This window comes from Melanerpes formicivorus, unplaced genomic scaffold, assembly GCF_026170545.1.
Source record: "Melanerpes formicivorus ecotype bairdi unplaced genomic scaffold, bMelFor1.0.p_v2 SCAF_15, whole genome shotgun sequence".
Lineage (NCBI taxonomy): Eukaryota > Metazoa > Chordata > Aves > Piciformes > Picidae > Melanerpes > Melanerpes formicivorus.
Window position 1 is genome coordinate 3370949 of NW_027142367.1, and position 24427 is coordinate 3395375.

General features: G+C 41.7%; 1 long non-coding RNA gene across 1 annotated transcript; it reads right to left on the reverse strand.

The window, feature by feature from the left end:
• Nucleotides 1-6688: 6688 nt before the first annotated feature.
• Nucleotides 6689-21237, reverse strand: LOC137445757 (uncharacterized). Its single transcript, XR_010988480.1, has 3 exons — nucleotides 21167-21237; nucleotides 7837-7886; nucleotides 6689-6867 (listed from the first exon to the last, which is right to left on the reverse strand). It is a non-coding gene; the product is annotated as an uncharacterized lncRNA (long non-coding RNA).
• Between the last annotated feature and the right edge of the window lie 3190 nt (nucleotides 21238-24427).

The window sequence follows — 24427 nt, forward strand, 5'->3', positions numbered from 1 at the left end:
CCTGCATTAAGAATAGTGTGGCCAGCAGGAGCAGGGAGGTCATTGTGCCCCTGTACTCTGCATTGGTTAGGCCGCACCTTGAGTACTGTGTCCAGTTCTGGGCCCCTCAGTTTAAGAAGGACATCGAAACACTTGAGCGTGTCCAGAGAAGGGCAACAAGGCTGGTGAGAGGCCTTGAACACAAGCCCTATGAGGAGAGGCTGAGGGAGCTGGGATTGTTTAGCCTGGAGAAGAGGAGGCTCAGGGGTGACCTCATTGCCCTCTACAACTACCTGAAGGGTGGTTGTAGCCAGGAGGGGGTTGGCCTCTTCTCCCAGGCAACCAGCACCAGAACAAGGGGACACAGTCTCAAGCTGTGCCAGGGGAGGTTCAGACTCGAGGTGAGGAGGAAGTTCTTCACTGAGTGAGTCATTCGTCATTGGAACGGGTTGCCCAGGGAGGTGGTTGAGTCATCGACCCTGGAGGCGTTCAAGGGGAGATTCGACGTGGCACTTGGTGCCATGGTCTAGTCATGGGGTCTGTGTTGATAGGTTGGACTCGATGATCCCCGAGGTCCTTTCCAACCTAAGTGATACTGTGATACTGTGATATCATGACACCAGGGATGCCCAACACTTAGTTGACAGGCTTGTGAAAACTAGCTCCCCAAGTTCCTGGTCTGGTTAAAGATAGAGGAAATAGGGGCCTAAGAACAAGATCCTGAGTGCTATGTGTTTTCTGAGGAGCTACTAAAAACTAGCTGCATACAGACACCAACAAACACTGGGAAAAACAGTGGGCAAAACATTTACCCAGAAAGAGGACACCTGAGTTCTTATTCCCAAACCAATGACTCTTGGATTATACTGCACCTTGGAGCTTGATGTTAGCCGGCTCCAAGGACAATTTAAGTAGGACTCCAAAGTTCTGTACATGTCCTGCACTGCCCTCTGGACAAAGAACAATGTACCTTGGAGCTGTATTGCCTACCCTGTTCACTGCAGCAGAGGTAGGGCTCTATTTTCCCTCTTTTTAGGGGGATTTTACCTAAAACAGTGAGCAGACTGAATGAAAGAGATTGTCAGCTTTCATAACAAGTTGAATCTGAATGCATAGAACATTGTTCAAATTGAATTCTTTACTGCTTTGAGTTCCTCTCTTTTCTTTCTTTCTTTAGTCCTACACAACTGGACTTTGCAATCCTTGTTATTGGATGGCTTTAGAAGGTCAGCTGCTTATTCATTTTCAAAGCACTGCCTGATTCCAGGCTATTTGTAAGACATATCTACCTAAAATTGCCATTTCCTGTAGAAGTGCTGGCAACAGCGAAAAAAAAAAAACCACTCCTTCAGATTTTGACCTCCCAATGTTACATTCTAAAGGACCATCAAGACTGAATAATATGAAAAGCCAAGGGTATGTTAAACTAAGCAGACACTTTCATCTACTTTCAGTTTAGTCTCATTTAATTTATCTTTTAATAAGATGCATTTCTGGTAACTATCACTTCATCCTATTGTCCATGCAGCTTCAAATGACTGCCTTTTAGAGCTATGAACAGCCAAAGGAAAAAACCCAGAGTTACATTAGTTGCAGGTTATTGGTCAATAAGTGTTCATTAAACACCACGCTTATTCTTTTCAATTTACAGTGTTATTTGTTTTCTTATTTCATTGGTTTTGATAGGCCCTTTAAAACTTATTTTTGCAAAAAAATCTTAGTGCCTTTGATAGCAGAGCATAGCCAAGCTCTAGTCAATGCACTTATAACTCCTAATCCCTACTCATTCTCCTGAAACTTATGGTGATTGTTTGCTCAAAGAATATGCAGATAAAAATTAATTTAAAACTGAGAAGAATTTTGGTACCTGCTTTATTTTAACCAGGATCATTGAGGATTCTTTTTTTTTCTCTATTTTAATAGCTCATAGAAAAGCCAAATGACAACATATAAGCATTTATGGCTGAAAAAAAAAATATTATATCCAAGTATTAAGCATAAATGTAATATTTTGCTCTTTTAACTTTGATTAGTAGTTTCTGTGTCTTCCTTTAAAAAGAAATAATTAAAAAGTCAACTATATGACCCAGTATTTATCTAAAATTACGGCAATTAGATTAAAGGTTATAGTAATTTACAATATGACATGTATAGAAGTTTGGTTTGACTAAATGTCCTCCAAGACACTTCCCAAAGCCAGTGACTTTACCAAAAATAACAGTCGTTTTAACTGTGACTAAAATCAAATGGAGAAAGTCTAAAGCAAAGACAAACAAAAAATCCACAGCAAAATTTAAGAGTCAGTGCATGTTAAGGTACAAGGAGCTAACTTATTTTCACAGTCAAAGGTTTTTAATCTGATGTTTAAAAATTGAAGTGTCTTTTCCAGAGCTACACATACCTAATTCTTATTTTAGTTGTGTAAGGAAACTTGTTGGCTTCCTGAAACTAAACACAGCATACTTGCAATTAAACTGAGGCAGTGTGGTCTGGATGATCAGGTAGTGAGGTGGATGTGAACTGGTTGAAGGAATGGAGTCAAAGAGTTGTGGTCAATGGGACAGAATCTAGTTGAAGGCCCCTGTCTAGCGGAGTCCCTCAGTGTTAGTACTAGGACCAGTACTGTTCAATATATTCATCAATGACCTGGATGAAGTCACAGAATGCACTGTCAGCAAGTTTGCTGAGGACACCATCTGGGTGGAGTGGCTGACACACCAGAGGGTTGTGCTGCCTTTCAGTGAGACTTGAACAGGCTGGAGAGCTGGGCAGGGAGAAATTTGAAGAAGTTCAACAAGTGTAGAGTCTTGCACATGGGAAAGAACAACTCCATGCACCAGTATAGGTTGGGGACAGACCTGCAGAAGAGCAGTGAAGTCGAAAGGGACCTGGGGGTCCTGGTGGATGGAAGGATGACCATGAGCCAGAAATGTGCTCTTGTGGCCAGGAAGGCCAATGCCATTCTGGGGTGGATTAGAAGGGGCGTGACCAGTAGGCAGAGAGAAGTTCTCCTCCCGCTCTATTCTGCACTGGTGAGGCTGCATCTTGAGTATTGTGTCCAGTTTTGGGCCACTCATTTCAAGAAAGACAGTGAGGTACTTGAAAGATTCCAGTGCAGAGCCACAAGGATGATTAAGGGAATGACTGAGAGGTGACCTCAATAATGTTTATAAATATATAAAGGGTGAGTCCCGAGAGGATGGAGCCAGACTCTGCTCTCTGGTGCTTGATGACAATACAAGGGACAATGGGTGAGAGTTGAGGCAGAGGAAGTTTCATGTGAATATGAGGATTTTTTTTTTTCTCTGTGAGGGTGACAGAGCACTGGAACAGGCTGCCCAGGGAGGTTGTGGAGTCTCTCTCTCTGGAGATATTCAAAACTCGCCTGGATGTGTTCCTGTGTAATCTGGTGTAGGTGATCCTGCTCTAGCAGGGGGGTCGGACTGGATGATCTTTTGAGGTCCCTTCCAGACCCTGAAATTCTGTGATTCTGTGATTTTTTTTCAGTGTTTTCTTCTGTCAATGATAAAAAAATGACAACATGTTTGTATGAAAAACAAAGATTCTTGGTTTACTGCCTGGGAAACTGGAGAAAAGAAAACAAAACCCAGAAAAGCATAGGTGCTGTAGGTGTTAAGCAGCCATGGAACCACAGGACAAACAAAAATCTGCTTGATATCACAAAGTGATCATCAGGACAATATAACAAGAAGCTGTGAAATATTTTAACTATTAGGGTAGAAGTCTTGATATGTCACAACAGGGTGCTCATCACTTGAAGCAAATATTTCCACATTAAACCAGCTCGGCACACATTGAATAAAATTTAGAATAAACCAAACCAAGATCATCGCGTCCAACCCATCAACCAATCCAACCCACCTAAACAGCTAACCCATGGCACCAAGTACCCCATCAAGTCTCCTCCTAAACACCTCCAGTGACAGCAACCCCACCACCTCCCTGGGCAGCCCATTCCAATGGGCAATCACTCGTTCTGTATAGAACTTCTTCCTAACATCCAACCTGAACCTCCCCTGGCGCAGCCTGAGACTGTGTCCTCTTGTTCTAGTATTGGCTGCCTGGGAGAAGAGACCATCATCTGCGTGTCTACAACCTCCCTTCAGGTAGTTGTAGAGAGCAATAAGGTCACCCCTGAGTCTCCTCTCCTCCAGGCTGAGCAACCCCAGCTCCCTCAGTCTTTCCTCATAGGGCTTGTGTTCCAAACCCCTCACCAACTTCGTTGCTCTTCTCTGGACTCGTTCCAGCAAGTCAACATCCTTCCTAAACTGAGGGGCCCAGAACTGGACACAGGACTTGAGGTGTGGCCTAACCAGTGCGGTGTACAGGAGCAGGATGACCTCCCTGCTCCTGCTGGTCACACTGTTCCTGATGCAGGCCAGGATGCCATTGGCCCTCTTGGCTGCCTGGGCACACTGCAGGCTCATGTTAAGCCTACCATCGACCAGTACCCCCAGGTCCCTCTCTGCCTGGCTGCTCTCCAGCCACTCTGACCCCAGCCTATAGCACTGCATGGGGTTGTTGTGGCCAATGTGCAGAACCCGGCACTTGGATGTGTTAAATCTCATGTTGTTGGATTCTGCCCATCTGTCCAGCCTGTCGAGGTCCCTCTGCAGAGCCTCTCTACCCTCCAGCAGATCAACTCCTGCCCCCAGCTTGGCGTCATCAGCAAATTTACTGATGATGGACTCAGTGCCCTCATCCAGATCATCAATAAGATGTTAAAGAACATGGGGCCCAGCACTGATCCTTGGGGCACTCCACTAGTGACTGGCTGCCAGCTGGATGTGGCACCATTCACCACCACTCTCTGGGCTCGGCCATCCAGCCAGTTCCTAATCCATCGCAGTGTGCTCCCGTCCAAGCCATGGGCTGACAGCTTGGCCAGGAGTTTGCTATGGGGGATGGTGTCAAAAGCCTTGCTGAGGTCCAGGTAGACTACATCCACAGGCCTCCCCACATCCACCAGGTGGGTCACCTGCTCGTAGAAGGAGATCAGTTTGGTCAGGCAGGACCATGCTGGCTAGGCCTGATCCCTTGGCCATCCTCTAAGTGCTGTGTGATTGCACTCAGGATGACCTGTTCCATGATCTTGCCTGGCACTGAGGTCAGGCTGACAGGCCTATAATTCCCTGGCTCATCCAACCGGCCCTTCTTGTGGATGGGCACAACATTGGCCAGCTTCCAGTCCTCTGGGATCTCTCCAGTGAGCCAGGACTGCTGGAAAATGATGGATAGTGGCTTGGCCAGATCATCTTCCAGCTCTCTCAGCACCCTAGGATTGGAGGGAGGATCTATGGTTACATTTTATGTAGAACGTACTGAGGTTTTATGGCTACTGAAGCAAAACTTTGTGCTGTGTTGTACCTTTAGAAACCTGACCAAGGAGCTGATACTGTTAAAAACAAACAGGTAAAAAACCTGATGAACTGTCATCCCTATTCTGATAATCTTGCTGAAAATGAGTAAGAAGGTTGAGAATCCCTATGCAGAAAGAAATGCTTTGGCCAAGTAGACATATCAGCTGATGACTTAAAATCTACTTCAACTGATAGATTTTTTACACTTTTTTTTATTTTATTTCACTCTTAGTATGCCTTGATTTTGGTTTCATTTAATGATCTCTTACTGATTCAGTGTAACTACAGGACTAAAAAGGAATGTGCCCCAATCAGCAGGCCGGTTCATGAATATCCAGTGAATAATTTTGATTTGGTACTATACAGAATCACTTCTGTTCCAAATGTGGGTTTTTTAATTCAGATTATAGTAACAACACATTTCCCATTCAGCTTAATTCTGTCCATCCTACTCATTCCTTCCCAACAGTATGCATGTTCTGTCCTTGTGGATTTAGAATAGAATAGAATAGAATAGAATAGAATAGAATAGAATAGAATAGAATAGAATAGAATAGAGTAGACCAGGTTGGAAGAGACCTTCAAGATCATCTCATCCAACCCATCAGCCAATCCAACCCACCTAACCAACTAAACCATGGCACCAAGCACCCCATCAAGTCTCCTCCTGAGCACCTCCAATGATGGTGACTCCACCACCTCCCCGGGCAGCCCATTCCAATTGGCAATCTCTCTCTGTACAGAACTTCTTCCTAACATCCAAACTAAACCTCCCCTGGCGCAGCCTGAGACTGTGTCCTCTTGTTCTGGTACTGGCTGCCTGGAATGCTTCCCAAGACACACTGAACTGCGTGTCTTCTGCCTTTTCTTCTCTGTGATTTCTTCCAGTGCCAGCCTTAACAGCCCAATTAGGAGGTTTATTTTTATTTTAAAATTATTTCTGTTCTGTGAATAGGGAATATTTTTGTTTCAGCACAGTAAATGTTATCTTTGGAGAGGATGTTCAATGCAAAATCCATCAGTTGCTAAAGTTATCTGATAAAACTCCATGCTTTTGCTGCTACTGCATGGTTATGTCCTAGGAATGTAGCCTGGGAAAAGGCCAGAGGGAGTTTGCTCCTGCAGGAGCTGTCCAGCGTCCATGGCTCAACCAACTGCCAGAAGAATGTGATTAACTGAGGGATGTTTGTAATTAAACCTAAGTGTCTGGGACCAATATGGTGAATTTTTAGAGTGTCATGAGTCTGAGCAACAGCCACATTCTGTGAAGATAAATAAAATCTCCTAAGTGCCAGGGCAAAACTGAGTAAAGTCATTATTCCTTTTAATTTATTTTGTGTCTGCTATAGTGAGTAATAGTTCACTGGGGTCAATCCATGAAATAAGCGTGTAAGAATAGTATCTTGTGCTCTTGTTAGCTGTGCTATTAGGAAAGCCTTCTCATTGCTTTTGAAGTGACATGCATTTTCATACTGTGAAACATTATTTCATCTAGGAAGCTTCAACTCTGGAACAGAAAAAAAGGTGTAAGTTGATTACTCAAACACAAAATTGAAGGCTCTCAATAAAGGCTAAAAACAAAGCATAAAGGCTTCATTTAGCTGTAATTTAAATCTTTCCACATAGTGGAATATTTGCCTACAATGCTGCTAAATAATTAAATCCATCAGAAAATGTATATTTAACATTATTTTAACATATTATATTAAAAAAAAAAAAAAAGAAAAAATAAAATATGTAAAGCTACAGAAAAACAAACAAACAAACAAAAACTTCCAAAAGCAGATAATTTAAATCTTTTTGCTTTGATAGTTTCAAGGGAAGAAGAAACACTCTTTAAAGGCACATTATTAATCCATTTGAGATGGATGAACTATGACTGGACCCCTTCCTTTCCCTTCCCTTCCCTTCCCTTCCCTTCCCTTCCCTTCCCTTCCCTTCCCTTCCCTTCCCTTCCCTTCCCTTCCCTTCCCTTCCCTTCCCTTCCCTTCCCTTCCCTTCCCTTCCCTTCCCTTCCCTTCCCTTCCCTTCCCTTCCCTTCCCTTCCCTTCCCTTCCCTTCCCTTCCCTTCCCTTCCCTTCCCTTCCCTTCCCTTCCCTTCCCTTCCCTTCCCTTCCCTCCCTTTCCCCTTCCCTTCCCTTCCCTTCCCTTCCCTTCCCTTCCCTTCCCTTCCCTTCCCTTCCCTTCCCTTCCCTTCCCTTCCCTTCCCTTCCCTTCCCTTCCCTTCCCTTCCCTTCCCTTCCCTTCCCTTCCCTTCCCTTCCCTTCCCCTCCCCTTTCCCCTCCCCTTTCCCCTCCCCTTTCCCCTCCCCTTTCCCCTCCTTTTCCCTCCCCTCTCCTTCCCTTTAATTTTTCCCCAGTTTACAACTTCACTAAGGGAGTTTGATATTTTCTGCATCTGGTCACCCAGATCATTTTCTTCTGCTTCAGCCAATCCATTGCAAATATTGCCTATGGTAGACCATGGTAGAGCTTACTTTTTTTTTCCTTCCTCAAGGCCTGTTTGTCTGCCATGTGAGGCCTGCATCTAAAAAAAGAAAGCCAACTTTACTTACATGTGTAATAACATCTTTAAGACTTTCCAGTAAGCCAGACTTTTTTTAAAGCCAGAATGGGACCAAAATATTTGCTGTAAATTTCCCTTCAGCATCCAGGCAATTAGCTCATATTTCTTTTATCCTCCACAAGCTCAGTACACTTTGATGTTTTCAAAACTGTCAGAGAAGTGGCCTTTGATGTCTTCAAATCAAAACTAGATATCCATCTGGAAGATACGCTTTAGTCAAATGCACATTATTCAGCTCAGTGCAGGGATAACCAGGTGAAATTCTGCAGCCTGTGTTTCAAAGGTAGTCAACCAGATTACCTAATGGGATTTTTGCCATTACATTTTATGAAGCTATAAAAATGAAGCACTATGTATCTTTACACAGACCTTCAGAAGGGGGTCGTAAAAAGGAGGATGAGAGAAAGCAGGCATGGCTACAGAATGATGAATTTTAGACCATGATAGTATGTAGAACAGTGAGGAAAAATCAGAGACATCAGAGGTGGACAAGTTTTTATCCAAAAATGTCCACTTCAGAGAGAGCTGCAGAGCTTCCATTATACACTTATTTACTGAGAGTAACAGTTCTGCCCATATTCTTGTCTGGGCAAGTTAATAAATTCCACAATCCACAGTCTTCTAAGGTGACTTCAGCAGCACTTTAACATATCTGAAAATATCAGCACTAAAGCTTGCATCAGGTAAGAGTAGATCAGTAACTGGAACATTTTGTGATTCTGTCTTAGTGATCCTTTGTATACAACTTGGGCAATTTCAATAGTCCCATTTCTGGAGGTAAAAATCCTCCAGCCCCTAAAGAGTACTCTCCATTTATACACCTGAGGGTCACACCCAGGTCACACCCAGTCTGTCACATCACAATGCAGCAGTTCACACCCAATATTTGCCAAATGTTGCCCCCAAACCTTTTGAAATAGTTTCTCATTTATGCCTTTTTTTTTCACATCCTTTACCCCAAAGACAGATGAATTGTATTTGAAAAAAATGTGTTATTTAACCAGGTCCATGCAATCTAGTGATTTACATTGCTTAGTGACAGTTAATTCCTTGATCAAGGTGAAAGTTCTTGGAAAATGTTGATTTTTCATCCTATCTTCCACAATGGTTTTCCACCCCTTTTTTTCCTTATCATTAAACTCCTCTGTTAAAATATATTGGTTTTCTGCTCTGTTTCTTTCTGAGATCTTTTCCTGCACTCAGTATATATGTGTAAATATGAAAACTCGGGTTTCTGTGCATAACTTTGCTGGTTTAACTAGATTAAGTCTCCTAAAGACTGAATCAAAGAAGAAACAGTTCACAAACAAAGGATCTACCAAATCGGTTCCTTTTGCACTTCCCTATTGTTCTAACGCTTCTTTCTAGCCAAGTGAAAGGACTGAATTTATATTAGACAGATTTTGTTTCTTCAGCCTGGGTTCCTCCTAGACAGAACCCTATTTAAGAATGGGTTATACATACTTGGAGAAAAGTTTAATTTACAAACCAACCCTCTCTTCCTGTCCTATCATCGTTGGACTGCAAGACTGGTGCAAAACCGACTTGTCCAACATTGGGATTCAGTTTCTTTCTTTTATATATATTTGTTCACCTGGCACTAGTCAGGAATTAAATGGCTGCAACTAAGTAAAATTATCTCTAGAAGTAAAGAAGAAAGAATGCCAGTCACTATTTACATTAGCATTTTGATCTTTTGTAATGTACCTGTACCTGTAACTGTGAAGTCCTACCTCTACATATCTTCATTCTAATTCTGACTTTTAGCCATGTAATCAGAGAAGAAACCATTATTTTTAAGGATGTTCTTATGTAATCCACAGAATCAAAATAATACAGAATACAGAATTAACAAGGTTGGTAAAGGCCTTCAAGATCATCCAGTCCAACCTATCACCCAACACCATCTAATCAACGAAACCATGGCACCAAGTGTCTCATCCATTCTCTTCTTAAACACTTCCAGTGATGGAGAGTAACTCCACCTCCCTGAGCAGCACATTCCAACAGCCAATCTCACTTTCTCTGAAGAATTTCTTCCTAACATCCAGCCTAAACCTCCCCGGTGCAGCTTGAGACTGTGTCCTCTTGTTCTGCCACTGGTTGCCTGGGAGAAGAGACCAACCCCACCTGGCTACAACCACCCTTCAGGGAGTTGTAGACTGCGATAAGGTCTGCCCTGAGCTTTCTCTTCTCCAGGCTAAGCAACCCCAGCTCCCTCAGCCTATCCTCATAGGGCTTGTGCTCAAAACTCCTCCTCAGCTTTGTTGCTCTTCTCCAGACACATTGGAGCATCTCAACATCTTTCTTAAACTGAGGGGCCCAGAACTGGACACAGGACTCAAGGTGTGGCCTAACCAGTGCTGAGTACAGGAGCACAATGACCTCCCTGCTCCTGCTGGCCACACTGTTCTTGATACAGGCCAGGATGCCATTAGCCTTCTTGGCCACCTGGGCACACTGCATGCTCATGTTAAGCCTACTATTCACCAGTACCCCCAGGTCCCTTTCTGCCTTGCCACTCTCCAGCCACTCTGACCCCAGCCTGTAACACTGCATGGTGTTGTTGTGGCCAGTGTGTAGAACCAAACACTTAGATGTGTTAAATCTCATACCCTTGGACTCTGCCCATCTGTCCAGCCAGTCGAGATCCCTCTGCAGAGCTCTCCTACCCTCTAACAGATCAACTCCTGCCCCCAACTTGGTGTCATCTGCAAATTTACTGATGATGGATTCAATTCCCTCATCCAGATCATCAGTGAAGATATTGAACAGGATGGGGCCCAGCACTGATCCCTGTGGGACACCACTAATGACTGGCTGCCAGCTGGATGTGGCACCATTCACCACCACTCTCTGGGCTCAGCCCTCCAGCCAGTTCCTAACCCAGCACAGAGTGCTGCTGTCCAAGCCACGAGCTGACAGCTTGGCCAGGAGTTTGCTGTGGACGGTGTCAAAAGCCTTGCTGAACTCCAGGTAGACTACATCCACAGCCTGCCCCATATCCACCAGGCAGTTACCTGATCATAGAAGGAGATCAGGTTGGTCAGGCAAGACCTGCCCTTCCTAAATCCATGCTAGCTGGGCCTGATCCCTTGGCCATCCTCTAAGTGCTGTGTGATTGCACTCAAGATGACCTGTTCCATAATCTTGCCTGGCACTGAAGTCAGGCTGACAGGCCTATAATTCCCTGGCTCATCCAACCAGCCCTTCTTGTGGATGGGTATCACACTGGCCTGCTTTCAGTCATCTGTGACCTCTGCAATGAGCCAGGACTCTTGAAAAATGATGGAGAGCAGCTTGGCCAGCTCATCTGCCAACTCTCTCAGCACCCTAGGATGGATCACACCTAGTCCCATGGACTTGTGAGGATCCAAGTGGCTGAGCAGGTCTCTAACTACTTCCTCCTGGATTACAGTGGAACTATACTGCTCCCTGGCTCCATCTGCCAGCTCAGGAGGCCAGTTGTCCAGAAGACAACTTATCCGGCAATTAATATTTGAGGCAAAGAAGGTGTTAAGTACCCCTGCCTTTTCATCGTCTTTAGTTACAATATTCCCCTCCATGTCCACCAAGGAGTGGAGGCTGTCCTTGCCCCTCCTCTTGTCATTAATATATTTATAAAAGTATTTTCTGTTGTCCTTCACAGCAGTGGCCAGTCTAAGCTCTAAATGGGCTTTTATCTCTGATTTTTTTCCTACATGACCTAGCAACATCCTTAAACATTTCATGGGTTACCTTTCCTTCCTTCCAGAGATGATACACCCTCCTTTTTTTTTCCCTTAATTCATTCAGAAGTTCATTGCCCATCCAGGCTGGCCGTCTAGCCCAGCAGCTCATCTTCCAGCACACTGGGGCAGCTTGTTCCTGCGCCTTCAAGATTACTTTCTTGAAGCAGGTCCAGCAAAGTAGCTTTTATTAATGCTGAGATGTGAAAAGCCCCTTTGTGAGAAGTATTCTGGCACTCAGACCTCTCTGAAAGGGGCTGCTGAGTATATGTTCTTTGAAACTTTTAATTTTTTCCCCATTTCCCCTGAGTTAAGCCACTATATCTCAGGTCATAGCAAAGGCAGTAGCAGGCCAGAGTGAAGGCTGCTCATGCTGTTGCACATTGAAGAGAGAGTGCTGACCGCTGTGAGAATCATAAACCTCTCAGTTTGATGATCAACTGAGCAGTAAATTAATTAATCATCATTTTATGCCTCATCAAGCACTTTGCTGAGACTCTCAACAGGGGCCAGCTCAATTAGCCAATGGGAAGCAGACTGTTTTGTTTAGCTGAGTGAGTCTTCCATAAACAGAGGAAGCTTTGACAAGCTAATAAATATGTCATCTGTCTGTGTCACTAACTGCAATGTGGCTCCACCTGTAAAGTTGTGGGATTCTGCTCAGTATGGTGGATAGCAACTTGAAAGAATGACAGGGAGAGATTCTAACTTTTTCTCAAACAAAGCACTTCTCATAGGTTAACAGGATGCTTAGGCAGTGAATTTGGACAGGATTGTTAGGAATACGGCACTTATTTTTTTATTACCAAATCAGATAGTGGTATTCTTTTAAAATACATTCCTCTGTTAGCCATATTAAAAACAGACAAGTGTATTTATGACTTTAAAATGTCCCTTTCTTTCCTTTTTTCTTTTTAGCTTCCCTAGACAAATTAAAATGCCCACTCCTCACAATAAATGCTTGTGGTAACAAGCTTCTCAAGGCAAAAGTTTTTGGTTAAGTGGCAATAATGCCTCTGTCAAAACATAGAGGTTTGATAAGTCCTTGTATCAAATCTTCCAGTTCCGCTGAAGTTACTAGAGTTGCAACAGCCTAACTGCAGCCAGAATTCAGCTCCTGTCACATTAGGCATTTCGTAATTTAGAATGGAAAACAGAAATCTGCATTTAGAAGTTTCAGCCTTGAACCAAATCACCACTGTTGCAAAATGTTGCCATTGACTTCCATGTAGCTTTATGGCCATGAGGGCCTGTTATGAGTTTCTAATCTGATTTTCTGCATTAAATTGTCCATAACCTCTGGCTGGACAAGAGATAATCTCTAACATATCCAATCTGTGCTGAAAGATTTCAGACACTTTAATAAGCAACTTCTATAGCTAATTATCATCATCGGTAAAAATGAGTATCTTATTTCAGATTTTATCTCACTTCAAATTCCAAATATTTCATTTTCCTACATACTGTTTCAGGGGAAGGAGCCCCAAATTTCTTGTAACATAGATCATAACAGAAACATTTTCTCCCATATTTTTTTTTTTCATGCTGTTTCCTCTCTTGAGAAATGAAGAGTTCATGGGAGACTGAATGGCATTTTCATTCACTCAGTAGCCCATAGCCTTGTGCATAATTCATGTGTTGCCAGAGCAGGAAGGAACTGCCTTCTTCATCCGTCTTCCTGGCTATACACACTCAAGCTGAAAAGAGATAAATATTACTTTTCTACAATTTTGTGAATTTTACACCACCTTCCTGGTTTTGAACTGCTGAGGTCGTCCACAGTGTATCACTTTGGTACAATGGAGTTGAGGGGAAGAAAGGATGAAAGGATGACCTGTTAGGAAGCTCAACATGAGCTCTCAACGTGCACTTGCAGCCCGAAAAGCCAATCAGATCCTGGGCTGCATCAGGAGAAGTGGGGCCAGCAGGTCAAGGGAGGTGACTCTACCCCTCTACTCAGCTCTGGTGAGACCCCACCTGGAGGACTGCATCCAGTTCTGGAGCCCCTATTACAAGAGGGATATGGATGTGCTGGAATGTGTCCAGAGAAGGGCCACAAGGATGATCAGAGGGCTGGAGCACCTCTCCTATGAGGACAGACTGAGGGAGTTGGAGCTGTTCAATCTGGAGAAGAGAAGGCTCTGAGGACACCTTATTGTGGCCTTCCATTATATGAAGGGGGCCTACAAGAAGGCTGGGGAGGGACTTTTCAGGATGTCAGGTAATGATAGTGCTAGGGAGAATGGAATGAAGCTGGAGGTGGGGAGATTCAGATTGGATGTGAGGAGGAAGTTCTTCACCATGAGAGTGGTGAAACCCTGGAATGGGTTGTCCAGGGAGGTGGTTGAGGGGGTTTAAGACCAGGCTGGATGAAGCTCTGTCTGGCCTGATCTAGTGTGGGGTGTCCCTGCCCATGGCAGGGGGGTTGGAACTAGATGATCCTTGTGGTCCCTTCCAACCCTGACTGATACTATGACTTCGCATGACTGAAGTGTTGCACCACAGCAGAACTCTTGACAACTCCTGATGCCTAGGAAAATAGGTATCAGTCTATCACTATTTCTCTCCAAACATTCTGTAATATGTAATTATTTCAAGGGATGGGAGAGTGCCAAGCAACTCAGCAACAAATTTCATAAATTATGAATAACAAGTTTGTCTTGCTTATATTCATTCATTAAGCAATTTTTATTCTATTTTTTTTAATTCCCTGTCTGTTCAGATGGATGGCTGATACTTCTTTCAAACTCAGCAGTTTTGCTTTGCAAGGGTTGGTGTGAACACTGGTTTCTGCTTCAGGTCGTGTGGGTTCAAAGCTCTAGAGTTTCGCTTCAAATTTGAGAACCATTTGTCTTCACTTGCATAAATCAACTTACATACAGCAAGAATAGGTCATGGTTTCTTCAGTGCTTCTAAGAAGAGGGAATGAGCTCCTAGCATCTTTTTAATAGTTATAGGTTTCACAGTGAAAATTTTGCAGAGTGGTACTTGAAAGAATCCTTTGGAAAATACATGTGTTTCTAGTCCACATATCTCTCACACTTCTGTTTCAATGTCTTTTGAAAAGAGCAGAGACTGAAGTGATATTCTAGTGCACTCACATGGGCCCTGATCCGGTTCTCATTAGAGTCTGATCAGAGGTTTTCAGCGTCCTCAGGTAACACTGGGCTGTGGAGCATTTGTAGCAATATGTTATTACAAAACCAGGTAGAAACAAATAACATAAAGGAAGATCATTCCCCTGTTTTACCCTAACTTTCCTCTCCTAGAAATCTCTGTATGCCCCTAGTCTTAAACCAGGAATAAATCCAAATCACTTTAGGTCCTTCTTTTTTTTTTTTTTTTCACTTTGTTTTTGTGGATAACTTTCAGTAGTGATAATTCTTCTTTGTTCACAATGTGAAATTTGCTCTGCCTTGTCCTATTTTACAGTAACCATTCTTAAAGATACTTTGAAGTGAACAACCCAGAATAATCATAAATCTCACTGTCATACAGACATGTGTGAACTTTCTTTTGAAAAAGATTCATTGTTACACATTTATTCTGTGTGGAATTAGCCCAAACCTGTATTTTTCACCCTTTATCTCTTTCATGAAGGCCAGAAACTTTAAAAAACTGGGCAAACTCTAATCTCAGCTAAATTAAAAATTCATTAATTACATCAATTGCATTAATTTTATCCCTTCCAAGATTGTTACTGGAATGCCTTTGCTAATGTTATAGGCAGTCCCTTTATACATCCACTGTAAAACTGAAATGAAGAAACACATAGCACAAAGAAGCTTAATTTAAGAGCATTGGGAACATGGCTATATTGGTGATAAACACTATCAAATCTAGTTTCAGGCCTACAGCTGAAAATCATCTTTTGTAGAAGTGTGTCTGCCAAGTTGCTGTAAAATTATCTCAGGCACCAAAGTGATGAATGGTCCCAGCATTTGCTGTGATATGGATGCCATCCCTGTGGGGCTTCACAAAGTGGGATTTTTCATGTGGACAGACTCACATGGAGGACAGATGGAAAAGAAAACAAAATTACTTGAGCTGCGCTAGAGCAAAAATCCATATTTCCTTTGCTACCCAGATTGTGTATTTGCTTTCTTTTTTTTTCTTTTTTGCAGACACAGAAATGTGTTCTTAAATTGTATAACCCTTCCATTTTTTTTTCCATTGTGGAGTGATCTGGAAGTTTTACCCTGACCTTGGGTTTAGTGCTGATTTGCATTCTTGAACTTTCATGCCAGCCTAATTTTAGACATGCTAAGCAGCAAGCCTAATATCTAAGATAGCACAAAAATATGGTGTCTCCAATTGCATTAATAACAGCTTTAGTCTGATTTTGAAGACAGGCAGTTTCAAACAGAAATGATCACTCAAGCTTAGCTTTGTCAAAGTCCAACTAATGAGCCAGTAAAAGAGTTTCATTTAGCAGACAGGCAGGCGTCCTAAGCCCCAGCCCTGGGATGATACAAGCAATCCACTGACAAAGACACTGCAACTGGTGTCATGCAGCATTGGGGCTGATCATGGTTCGGGCAGCACATCTGAGAAAAATCAGCTCTTAGAAATCAGCTCTCATTTTAAATGCTTGACAGTGAAAAGAAGCCTCTTTGATATTTACATCATTAAATATTTGTGACAGAGATGAATGGAAGGAGTTAAACTATCCCTCCATTGCATCTAAAAGTGATGCAGTTTGAATGTGAAATAACAGAAAAGTTACAAAGTTCATAGTCTGTTTTTCTGAAAGGTAGCTTTTGGATAAGTCACTATTAGACTAAAGTCATCAAATTTACAGTAAATTGTCCACACCATTCTGAATCTACTGCTAACTACACAGGATCACATTTTGGATGTAGGAAGTATTATACTAACAGCTGTTCCAGAGGGGAAAGAAATGCAACAAACTTGAAGTGGTTTTTCCTCTGCATTTATCTCTTAATCAGATTTCCCAAGGAGAGGAGTTAAATTCAGAAAACACAGTGGCGATATCAACATTATTTAACTGCAACATAACTAACACCTTAAGCACTGATTTGTCAGAATGAATTGCAGTCCAGAGTGCTCTGAGTTTTCAAACTAAATTTGTTCTTAACATAAAAGGTACTTTCTGAAGAATCGCAGTTCTTGTTCTAACCATTCCCCAACCCTTGCCTCCAGGGCATTTCTTATAACTCTGATACAATCACAGACCAGGTGCTCCAAGACTTTCAAAATAATAAATTCCAATCTGTCACTAAAAAATAAAAGGTTAAACAAGTTTATAGAGGGAGTTCTGTTCCAGGTGTTATTTTGAAAGTGTATGCCTAATTTATCACTTTTCAGTAATAGTTACAAGTGATAAAGATCATGTAAATACTCTGTATTAGAAATAGGCTTTCATTTTGTCATGCAGATAGTACTAATGACTAAACAGACTTTAATCATCAGATCTCCACCTACTAATATTAGGACTTCTTAAGAATGGTGGTATAATAAGTTGTTCTTTAAAATAAAATGCTTACACTGTAGAAGCAAAACCAAAATGAAACTCATAAATTGACTATATACTAGCTTTTATAAGAACCAGAAGCATGAAAACTTTTCACAAGTCACCTATTTTGGAATGGACCTTGTGTAGGTTCAGTGGGTGCATCTACCAAGTAGAACGAGGCAATGTATACTGCTAACATCTTCCATATGTGACAGCCTTTGAATTGCATTATTTTGGATACAGTGAGTGGCCTATTCTAAAGGAGAAATATGTCAGAGAGGTGGCTGGGTTCCCTTAGGGTTTTGTTGGTTTCAGTCAGTCTTACACAGTTCAAATTCTGCTATCTTATCCATTATGTATTAAAAGATGTAGAATCATAGAATAATATCAATCAACCAGGTTGGAAAAGGCCTCAGAGATCAAGTCCAACCTATTACCTAATACCTTACACCTCATGACAACTAAACCATGCCTTCAAGTGCCACATCCAATCCTTTTCTGAACACCTCTAGGGACAGTGACTCTACCGCCTCCATACGCAGCCCATTCCAATGGCAAATTACTCTTTCGATGAAGAACTTTCTCCTCACCTTGAGCCTAAACTTCCCCTGGTGCAGCTTGCTTCTGTGTCCTCTTGTTCTGCTACTGGTTGCCTGGGAGAAGGAACCAACTGCCACCTGGCTACAACCTCCTTTAGGGTAGTTGTAGATATCAGCAAGGTCTCCCCTGAGCCTCCTCTTCTCCAGGCTAAACAACCCCAGCTGCCTCAGCCTCTCCTCATAGAGCTTGTGCTGAAGACCTCTCCCCAGCCTCATTGCCCTTCTCTGGACATGTTCAGGTGTTTCAATGTCCTTAAACTGAGGCACCCAGAACTGGACACAGTACTCAAGGTGTAGCCTAACCCGTTCTGAGTACAGGGGCAGAAAGACTTCCCTGCTCCTGCTGGCCATGTTATTTCTGATGCAGGCCAGGATGCCATTGGCCTTCTTGGCCACCTGGGCACACTGCTAGCTCATGTTCAGATATAGATAAAAAAATAGTACAAGTTTTGCTGAAGAGGTCTGAAGTGTGTGTATTTTGGCCCCCCATAAATCAAAGGGAAAGCTATAGTCCTTAGCCATTTTGAAGCCAGAAGTAAAACCCAGGCCTTGGTTAAACAAAGTACACCTGTGTGCTCCCGAGTGCCATACAAAGCAGTGGGGGTGTTCCCCTTGTCTGCAGAATGGTTCCTCAGTCTCTGTCATATTCTGCAGTTTCTAAATCAAATATGGCATCATATGGAGTGGCATTATTCTGCAAGGTCCACACATCTGTATATATGTTTCACAGGCTCCATAGATGAAGACTGGCTGCCTCACTCAAGAAGTAACAAAACTTCTCCCCTGTTACTTCCCTCTACGCTGTTCTAAAATCTCTCTCTTATTTCCCCAGCTTCCAAGTTTTGGTTTGGGTTTATTTTAATTGCTCTCTCTATTTTTATCCACTTCCCTCCCTGTTTCCATACAAATAAAGTGACAGAAGTTACCTGCCCTGAAATTAACATGTCAAACTAGTTTTCAGAAAATTTATGAGCGGAGCTCACTCTAAGCTTAGCTCATATAGATCACAAAGGTGAATTTACAAACTCTTCAGATACAATTAACATGTGAACTTCAAAACTGTAAAACTGCAGACCAAACAGAACTGAAAAGTGGATTTCTTCATACATGGTTGAAGATTGCTCTTTGAAGGTGAAAGAAGCTCTTCCCCACAAAATCTTCTGCTTCATTTTGAAAGTTTAGGGGAGAATTATACCAACTTCCTTCAAGGATCAAAAAAGAAGACAAATTACTATAGCTATACTAAATAGATCTACTAAAGTTTCTCAAAGTAGAAGTAAGCTTCTAGTGCTAACACACAAGCAAGATGAATTTTCCATTGCTTACTCATAGGAACACAGTGCAAGTTTCATAAGGCATAAAACAGTGAAGCTTCTCAGTGTTGTGGCTGATTCTGTGTATTTAACTCTGTTGGGTTTTAATATGTAGTGATTATCCTTAAATGTGAAGTCCTTTAGCAAGGAAAGTAAATTACTCTAAATTAATACTTTTACATTTTCAGGAACAGTAAAAGAAACATTCTCCAAGTAATTTGTGGTAGCCCTTATTAAATAGTAAGCAGCTGAGTTATTTGGTATGAATTGAACTGAGATAAATGAATAGGTAATTTCTTTAAACTAAAGACAATTATACAATTTAGTATGTAAAAATAACACTTAGAAGAGTTACTACTAATTAATACTGTTAATTCTCACTTAGATGCTATAACTAGCTATGCTCTATCATGTGCTCTTTCAGAGTAAGGCACATTACATTACTTGCAAAACTGACATTTCTTTTATACCTTCAAGGTAGGTAAGATTTCAGTGCTCTGTATTCATACTGTATTTCTTCCTTTAGGCAGGAGTTTAATTTGTTTGTTTGTTTAGGGTTTTTTTTTTAACCAGAAATATTTGGGCACACCAAAGTAATTCTCTCATAGCTCTCAATAGCTCTCAATAGCTAATGAAAAGTATTAATAATTAAGAGTCTCACAAAACCTTTATTTTACAGCTAGAAAAAGATGGGAGGAAATGGTGGTACTGAGCTTCAGCACCAGAGAGCAGCACCATCTAAGAATTATGATTAAAAGTTCCTCCCTTGAACCCCAATCCTGTTCCAAGCAAAACAGGCACCCCCTCACTTCTTAAGGTGTATAGAGTATGCAGTTCTCCTTTTGGATAACTTTCCCAACTGACATATGTCAAGAGGGACCCATAGCAATGCTCGGGGGAGGAGAGGAGAGGGGGAGGTTTGCCACTTTGATACGTACCCAACTCATTGTGGAACAGCACCTGTAAGTAGCCCCATTTTTCAAACCAAACCACTTGATTAGTCTAGATCTAACACAATGGCGAAAAGGACTGTTAAGCATAAGACCAGCTCTGTACCACAAACAGATAGATTTGGGATAGCAATATCTAGCCTTCTATTTTATTTTGCTTAGGATTTATAAACAACAACAATGTCAAAGTGACTAGTAGCTTGTTCTTCTTTGGAGCAGTTCAGTAATGGCCTCCGGCAGTTTTTGCACTGAGCATGGGAGCGCAAATGAAAGTCTAAAAAGCATGCAATTACCCCCAGGAAATAATTACAATGGGAAAAAAAAACACTGAATGGTAAAAGTGACATTCCAGTAAACGAGGTGAACTTGTATCATAGCCTTTCTTTGCCTCAGGGATATTCCTGCCAAAGGAATATCATCCAGTTCCAAGAACAACCAACGATGGAGGCGGGGCTGTGCATCAGCCATTCCAGAGCTAGGCCTTAGGGAGCCAGAAGTTGTAGGGAAATGAAACTCCTGCTAAGCCAAGCACTGACATTACAGCTCCCAAAAGCCAGGGCAGCAAAGCTTGCTAGAGGTGAGCTTTAACCACCAGGTTGGAAACCAAACCACAGCCAGAAAAGCCTTGCTTATATGCGATACTTATTCCAGACTAAATGATTAAGAGAAATATGGGAAACTAAGGAATTTTTATGCCTAGCTCTGTTCACATTAACTTTCTTGGGAGAAGATTCTAATTCTTTTCTCTTCTTAGACTGTGTGTGTTAAACTTCAAAGTTTAATCAAGGGCTGGATTTTAACCTTCTTTCTGTTTCTGCTGAAGGAGCATCTCTTTGTCTCCAGTGCCCAAACCACATGCAGAAACAATGACTGGAAGAGCAAATACTTTTCCCAACTTTTCTCACTCCCTACAACCTTGTAAACCAACTCAGCTATCCTCACCTACACACACAAGCCCTGTATTTACCTAGGTAGATTTTCTTACCTTGCTACTGTTTCCTGAGGATATGAAACATCAGCATTTGGTACCTGGTACTACTGGTCTTTTTAATTTGCTTTCAAAATGCCTTCAGATAGTCCATATTGACCATTTCAGAACTGGAATCAACACTTCCACATTTTCTAGATGCCTTAAGATAATTCTGATACAATAAGAAATTAATACACTTACATACCTCTGGATTAACATTGCCATAGAAATGGAATTTGACTTGAAAGTCTGCAATGTCTGAATATACTGATCTGGACTATGCAGCTCTGCGAAGTAGTGCTGGACTCTACACCCTCAGTTAAACCAAACCCCTATACTGAGCTTTCCAAGGTATGCTGTCAATAATGCTCAGAGATAGGCCTGCCAAAACCATCGGATTATCTGCTCTCCAAATAAAACAAGCAAATATACAAAAATGCTTAAGTTGAAGTTGCCTCGAGCACTTTTACCTCACATAACCAGCACTTTTGGAAAGGTCCCGTTGACCTTGGCAGCATATTCGAACATGGCTGAACAGTTCTTGAGCAATTTTTCCAATGAATTAGGCACAAACAGGCATGTGTCATTGGGCACATATGCAGCTTTTTCTGTCTTCTCTTTCCCCTTAAAAATTAATAATTTCTCAAAACTGCCATGCAAGGAAAGTCACAACAAGCAGGATGTCCTAGTGAATTACTGGCTTCTGTTTGATATTTGAAATTGCTTAGCTAGATGCTCTGTAAACACCACAGAATCAAGTTCTGACCAGAGACTAGTTAATCAAATGCATTTATCTTTCTTGACATTCATCTTTACCAGAAAATCATCATGAACTGGACATATGAACTGACTAGTCATACTTTTATTACCAGAAGGGAAGAACTTATGAATTTGAAAGCATGTGTATTAAGCTCACTCATCAACTTTTCACAAATGTAAAACCTACCCAGCAAAAGTAGAAAATAGTGCCAGATGTATTGCACGCTGTGCACAAGGTCTGTCTATTGACTAGCTTTAAAATGGTTTAGTAAAGGGTACAAAACGTATCTCATTGCTACAGCTGTAATTTCTGAGAAGTTTTCAGCTCTTATTATGTCACCAAGAGGTTCTACACTCTGCTTTTTTTCCCCACCAATTCATTGTCAGACATCGTTATCCCAGTGCAATTGATGCTTTGACTTGATTAGGCAATCAGACCTTAACTCTTAGGTTGGTTTTCTATCTTTCATGAACTTCATAACTCTACTACCTCTTTCATCCTCTCATGCTTCTATGGGAGGTGATTTGAGAGAGCCAGGATAGTTTTACCAAGGGTAAATCCTGCCTAAAGAACCCAGTGGGTTTCTATGATGGAATGACTTCATCAGTGAACAAGGGAAGAGTTAGAGATGTCATCTATCTAGGCTTCTGTAATGTCTTTGACACATTCCTCCACAGCATTCTTCACTCTAAATTGGAGTGGTAGTTTTAGGCTATGCCTTTAAAATTTAATGCTGCGGGGAAACTTCAAACCACCACAACTGGAGAAATACAGATTTGATGAATGGAATATTTGATGGATAATCAATTAATTGGTTGGATGGTTGCATCCAGAGGGCAATGGCCCTTAGCTCTATGAACATAACAGGGTTCAACAGGCCAAGTACAAGGTCCTGCATCTGGGTTGGGGCAATCTTCAGTACCAATGTAGTTTGAGGGACAACCTGACTGAGAGCAATCCTTATGAGGACTTTAGGGTACTGGTGGATGAAAAATTGGACATGAGTAAAAAATTTTCACTCACAGCCCAGAAGACAAATCACATCCTGGACTGTATCAGACAAAGCATGGGGCCACAAGAAAAATGGGGACAAACTCCTTAGCAATGCCTGTGGTAATGGCTTTAAACCAAAAGACAAGATTTAGACTAGATATAAGGAAGAATTTTTTGCAATGAGTTTGATGAAAAACTGGAACAGGTTGCCCAAATTGATGATAGAAAACTCATCCCTGGAAACATTCAACATCAGGTTGGACAGAGCTCTGAGCAACATTATCTAGTTAAAGATGTCCCTACTCACTGCAGGCATGCTGGACCAGATGACCTTTAAAAGTCCTTTCCAACCTAATGTATTATATGATTCTTTTTTCTCCCCCTCTATCCATGGATCAGATGAAAATAAATATTCTGAAAACTTGGAAGGAGGGGAAGGAAAAACATCTTGTGTTATAAGACAGCACCTCAACTGGTAATACTATGACTCATCTGTAGCTTTCAGCACACATCTTTCTTGTACAATACTCTGACTGGCACAAATGTAAATGTCTGTTACCATGAGACTCTCTACTCACCATTCTACCTTGTTCCTTTGCACATTCCCACACTGATAAGATGTCCAAAGAGCTTTCCTGTTTTAACATCATATATTATGGAAGCAGCTTTTGGCTGCTATGAAAACATTCATCTCAACTCAGCCAAAACGTAACACAAGCCTTAGGTCCGTATTTACATCTGCAGATGTTAGGGCACAGTACAAAGTTCGTGCTATTATCCCACTTCATAAAGACCAAGAAAGAAAGAGAAATTGATTAATCCCACTACCTGATAGCATAGCCACAATGGTCACTAAGGCAAATTGCAAGAAAAGAAAAGAAAAGAAAAGAAAAGAAAAGAAAAGAAAAGAAAAGAAAAGAAAAGAAAAGAAAAGAAAAGAAAAGAAAAGAAAAGAAAAGAAAAGAAAAGAAAAGAAAAGAAAAGAAAAGAAAAGAAAAGAAAAGAAAAGAAAAGAAAAGAAAAGAAAAGAAAAGAAAAGAAAAGAAAAGAAAAGAAAAGAAAAGAAAAGAAAAGAAAAGAAAAGAAAAGAAAAGAAAAGAAAAGAAAAGAAAAGAAAAGAAAAGAAAAGAAAAGAAAAGAAAAGAAAAGAAAAGAAAAAAGAAAGGTGAGAAACCCATCTGTCTTTAAGTCCAGTCCCTTCATTGTTACAGCTTCAGCTGGAGGTTGAGCTACACAAATAATGTGGAGCACGATTCACAATGAGCATTTAATGTTGCTTTATTACTCTCCTATAATGTTTGTAGTTTTTGGCTACATGGACAGTGGCACTGAGTGCACCCTCAGCAGGTCTGCTGATGACACCAAGCTGTGTGGTGCAGCAGACGTGCTGGAGGGAAGGGAGGGATGTTGTCAGGCTGGAGAAGCGAGCCCATGACAACCTCATAAGGTTCAACAAGACCAAATGCAAGGTCCTGCATCTGGGTTGGGGCAATCCCAAGCACTGATATAGGCTGGGCAGAGACTTACTTTAGAGCAGCTCTGAAGAAAAGGACTTAGGAGTGCTGGTGGATCAGAAGCTCAACATGAGCCACCAGGTGCACTTGCAGCCCACAAAACCAATCACATCGAGAAGCATAGCCAGAAGGTCGAGGGAGGTGATTCTCCCCCTCTACTCTGCTTTGGTGAGATCCCACCAGCAGTACTGCATCCAGT